This window comes from Hyaena hyaena, unplaced genomic scaffold, assembly GCF_003009895.1.
Source record: "Hyaena hyaena isolate Hyena2069 unplaced genomic scaffold, ASM300989v1 scaffold_567, whole genome shotgun sequence".
Classification (NCBI taxonomy): Eukaryota; Metazoa; Chordata; class Mammalia; order Carnivora; family Hyaenidae; genus Hyaena; species Hyaena hyaena.
In genome coordinates this window covers 1,253,794-1,259,474 of record NW_024081200.1, presented here as the reverse complement: position 1 = coordinate 1,259,474, position 5,681 = coordinate 1,253,794, and the positions used below count along the sequence as shown (strand labels likewise).

Genomic DNA, 5,681 nt, shown 5'->3' with positions numbered 1-5,681 from the left:
TTTCTCATAGCTTAGGTATTCTGTAAACTTGTTCCAACCATTGTATCAGAAAAAAGGTATATTTTGATTTAAGCCCTTAGGGAATGGGGAATTCCCCCTTAACTCTGTGAAAAGCTGTCTGTCCTTATTCTAGTTTTGTTAGGAAATGAGGCAGTTTTTAGTTGTAATTATTTCTACAAACTGCCTTTGATAAATATTCAAAGGCACCCTTTTGTGCTATTTTGGTAAATGGTGTTGTTCTTAAGTCCCGAGTAAATAGGAATTTATGAAGGAATATGAAGGAAGAGCCAGCTTAGTCCAAAAAATACAGGGTCCTCTGGATGAGTAGGAGATCATAAATGTAAACAAGCATCTGTCTTTGTCACCTGGTTGAAGACCTTGATGTGTTGAGATTGCCTTTTTCGTTGTTGTTAGATATATCTTTGAATCTGTCTCTGGTACATTTCAGCATCTATGAAATATTTGTTGAGTAAATGGATAAATAATGTTTATTATTCTTATATGGAGAATTTTCACATATGGAAAATCATCTTTGCTATCTTTATCTTTAAGACTCATAAGTATGTAACATTTTGGAATGTAAATTGCAGATAAAATAATTTTCATCTCTTTTAATTTTGAAATATGTAATAATATAATGTATTATTATAAGTTATCATTGGTATTGCTAATGTTAGACTTGAAATATTGATACATTGGCATATACATGTATGTTTTTATAAAGTCTTATTACCATTATATGTTTCAGTCCAGTTTTATGTTTGGAATATCATTTTCCATACATGTTTCATGTGAAAAAAGAAGTTAATTCATTGAAAATCTTAACAGTGGAAGTCACTTTTAAACTTTTATTCATATATTTTACAGAAAGAACATGGCACATACATTTTGAAAAAAAAAATTTAATCCTGATGTGAGTAAATTACTTGTGACATTTTTGTCAGTACCCCTGCAGATCTTTTAAAACATATTTATGTACAAACTTTTAAGTAAAAAGAAGATAGCACTGTACATATTGTTCTTTAACTGAGCATCATTATTGAGTTGACAAAATTACCCAAAACATTTTAGGGTAGGAGTTGCCATTTGATGAGCATCTCTGCAGATGATGCTCTCATTGAAACTAGAAGGTCAACCATATGGAGAGGTCAAAAATAAAATCTGCTGGCCTTCAAAATCCTCTTATCAGCCACCTAACGGGGTCAGATACTGACAATGATGCATCTGAGAGCAGTGAGTAAAGACAGATTGCAGAAGTTTCTTAATTGTGAATTGTGATCTCAGTTTATTCATTTTTGCTTATATTTGTTCCCAGTCTTGGGGTCTCTGGACTGTGCACATTTAGGTGGCAAATCTCAGATGTAGCCCCAAAGGGCTAGTAGTCATTTACATACTCATGCATGAAATGAAGTATTTTATGATATGTCAATCAAATATGCCCAGAAATCAGAAGACAAGTTTTTTCCCCAAAGTAAGTTCCTTCTAAATGTAGCTGAAAAGAGCTACTTTGTCATTAAAATGAATGAATATTCATTTTTAGAACAGACATGTTGTTTGGATTGTGTTAAACATATGTCTGTTAGTGAAAGTGTGAGTCACAAAGAAAATTTCATCTAAAAATAATATCTATAGAAAAAAACAATAAATATACACATGGAAAAATATTTCTTTTTTTCTATTAATTTACACTTCTTTATTTTTAATGCTTGTGATATCATTTATTTATTTTCTGTTATTAAAAGAAATGGGTGACCATGCTCAGATGTGTAAGCAACCCAAGTGTCATTGGATAGATGGGTAAACAAGATGTGGTATATATATACAATGAAGTATTATTCAACCTTAAAAAAGAAAGGAAATTATGATACTTGCCACAACATGGATGAATGATGAAGATGTTATGATAAATTTAAGTAAGCCTGTTACAAAAAGACAAATACCATCTGATTCCACTTATATGAGTTATCTAAAGTTGTCAAATTCACAGAAACAGAAAGCAGAATGGCAGTTGCCAGGATCTGGGGAGAGGGCGAAACGGGAGGTGTTTACTGGGCACAGAGTTTTAGTTTTGCAGGATAAAAAGTTTTGGAGTTTGGTTGTATACCAATGAATTTACTCAACTCTTCTAAACTGTACAGCTAAAAAATGTTGAAGACAGTGAATTTTAAATTATGTGTATTTTACCACCATAAAAACAAGAGAGAGAAACTGGAGAGACAGTAAAATTATTAGACTGCAGCTTATTTATTTTAAGCTATAATAGTTTCTGCATAATAGATACCTAGGATCCATCTTGGACCTTTAACAGGGTTATGATATAATACATGATTTTTGATCAAATGCAGATATATAAGAAAACCTAGTTAAGGTTTAGTGGTGGGTCACTTATTCCTAAGTTGTTTTATTTATTTTTGGTGGAAAACATTGGACATTGTAAATTATTATTTGTAGAATAATTAAAAGCTAACTAAAGCATTGAAATCATTATTTTCAAATATGTATTTAACAGAGCTCCTTTGCTTTTTTAATGGCTAGTAATTCATAATTCAGAAATATGACTTATTTACATATTTATTGACTGCTTACTATTGTGTTGGAGACTGTGCTGGGTTCAGTGATATAATGATGAATAAGTTAAGTATTTTTTTTTTTTTTTTTTACAAATAGTTTATTGTCAAATTAGTTTCCACATAACACCCAGTCCTCATCCCCACAAGTGCCCTCTTCCATGCCCATCCCCCCTCCCCCCCACATCCATCAGTCCTCAGTTTTGGTCAGCATTCAAGAGTCTCTCATGGTTTGCCTCTCTCCCTTTCCCCCACCATTTCCCCCCTTCTTCTCCCGATTGGTCCTCTGTTAAGTTCCTCCTAGTCCTCCTATACGTGCACACATATGATATTTGTCCTTCTCTGCCTGACTTATTTCGCTCAGCATAACACCCTCAAGGTCCATCCACGTTGCTACACATGGCCAGATTTCATTGTTTCTCATTGCCATGTAGTATTCCATGGTATAGATAAACCACATCTTCTTGATCCATTCATCTGTTGATGGACACTTAGGCTCTTTCCATGTTTTAGCTATTGTGGAGAGTGCTGCTATGAACATTGGGGTGCATGTGCTCCTATGCATCAGCATTTCTGTATCCCTTGGGTAAATTCCTAGCAGTGCTATTGCTGGGTCTTATGGGAGTTCTATTGTTAGTTTCCTGAGGAACCTCCACACTGTTTTCCAGAGGGGCTGTACCAGTTTACATTCCCACCAACAGTGTAGGAGGGTGCCCGTTTCTCCACATCCTCGCCAGCATCTAGAGTTCTCTGATTGGCTCATTTTAGCCACTCTGACTGGCGTGAGGTGGTATCTCAGTGTGGTTTTGATTTGTATTTCCCTGATGAGGAGCGATGCTGAGGATCGTTTCATGTGTCTGTTGGCCATCTGGATGTCCTCTTTGGAGAAGTGTCTGTTCACATCTTCTGCCCATTTCTTCACTGGGTTGTTTGTTTTTCGGGTGTGTAGTTTGGTGAGTTCCTTATAGATTCTGGATATTAACCCTTTATCTGATATGTCATTTGCAACTATCTTTTCCCATTCTGTTGGTTGCCTATTTGAATAAGTTAAGTCTTGTCCACAAGAAATATGAGGTCAGCAGGAGTGGAGTGGGGGGGGGGAGAGTGACAAACAAAATTATAATAAAGTACCATAAAGATTGTGAGAGGAGTAAATTAAGAGTGTGGTGGGAAAAGGGAGGATGTTTTGAGAGTTCAGGGTTACTGTTTTGGGGCTTCAAGGAACAGTTTATGGAAGAATCAATAGCTTTGTTCAATGTACGTTAATTAGGTGAAGTTATTGGAGCAGAAAATGGAGGGAAGAGTAAATGCAGAGGCCTATGGGTGGAAGATTTTCTTTTTCTGTTTTGCTAGGATAGTCCTGTATGTCTGCTGTCCTGGAGTGCATTGTTTCTCTTTCACTGTTGTAAGTCCACATTTAGTGGCCTGCCTATAGGGCTCAGAAAACATGGCTTAGTAACTTGGAGTAGTTTAACTATGCTTGGAATATTGAGTTAGGTGTGGGGAAGTAAAGAGATGCCATAGGGAAGCTGAGGCTATGTTATGAAGATATATGCCACCTTGTAGCATGTTTCTGTTGGTAAGGAACCATGAAAGATTTTTATAGAGGAGAATATGTATAGAGATGTGTACTTTAATATTTTGATTCTGGATTCACTGAAGACAAGAGATTGAAATGGGATAAGAGGCAGGACCATCAGTTAATAAGGTAGCAGTATAGTGGGGGCAATAACTGATATTGGCTGTGGCGATAGAAAGAAGTGAGTGAATTCTAGAGCTGTTAAAAAGCTAGGCTTGCTCTTTGCCACATCTAGTGCATGAATGAAGACCGTTCTCAGAAATCAGACCGTGGACGTTCCAGAAAATATCAACATCACTCTGAAGAGATGCATCGTTATTGCGAAGGGTCCCAGAGGAACCCTGTGAAGGCACTTTGATTACATCAATGTAAAACTCATTCTCCTTGGAAAGAAAAAGAAGAGACTCAGAGTTGACAAATAGTGGGAAAATAGAAAAGAACTGGCTACCCTTTGCACTGTCTGTAGTCATGTACAGAACATGATGAAAGTTGCTACATTGAGCTTCCATTGCATGATGAGGTCCCCATTAGCATTGGTATTTAGGAGAATGATTCTCTTGTTGAAGTCAGAAATTTCTTGGGTGAAAAATACATCTGCGAGGTTCGGATGAGGCCAGGTGTTGCTGTTCAGTATCTCAAACCCAGAAAGATGAGTTAATCTTTGAAGGAAATGACCTTGAACTTGTATCAAATTCAGCTGCTTTGATTCAGCAAGCCACAGCAGTTAAAAACAAGGATAACAGAAAATTTTGGTATGGTATCTGTGTTTCTGAAAATGGAACAGTTCAGCAGGCTGATGAATAAGGTCAAAGTGGTCCAGCTACAGAAACAGGACGATGTTGCATGATTTTTCAGACTTATTTCTGATATTTAATGTTTAAATCAATCAATTCTTCCTTCGTCCTTCCTTCCTTCCTCCTTCCCTCCCTCCCACTCTTTCTCTCTTTCTTTCTCTTTCTTTTGAGGGAGAGAGAGAGAGAGAGAGAGAAACAGAGAGAGTGTGAGCAGGAGAGGGGCAGAGAGGGGGAGACACAGAATCTGAAGCAGGATCCAGGCTCTGAGCTGTCAGCACTGAGCCCAACATAAGGCTTGAATTCACAAACTGCAAGATCATGACCAGAGTGAAAGTCGGACTTTTAACCAACTGAGCCACCCAGGAGCCCCTGTGATATTTTAAAGATGTAATAAAAGCTGTATTGATTTGGGGCTTTTTTTTAAGACTTAAGATTTAAGATTACTGAGTGTGAGTTTATGTGCATGTGTGTTTGTGGGGGAAGGAGAAGGATGACATTATGGCTTGGACTGTTGACTGATTGCTGGAGCAGCTCCCCATGATAAGGACAGAAAAGGAAGGAGAGCGTTTGGGAAAACAACAATCCTCACTGAAGCCTTAGGAGGGGATGGATAAGCCTAGTGAGAGTCCACATAATGGGACCAAAGGAGGTCAAAAACAAGGACATGAAGCGGGGGGGGGGGGGAGTGAAGAATTAACAGAGGATAAACAACTCACAACCAAACCTAGGCAAACCAATAAA

General features: G+C 37.3%; 1 pseudogene; it reads left to right on the top strand.

The window, feature by feature from the left end:
* Positions 1 to 4,388: 4,388 nt before the first annotated feature.
* LOC120248132 lies at positions 4,389 to 4,950 on the top strand (annotated as a pseudogene).
* Positions 4,951 to 5,681: the final 731 nt, after the last annotated feature.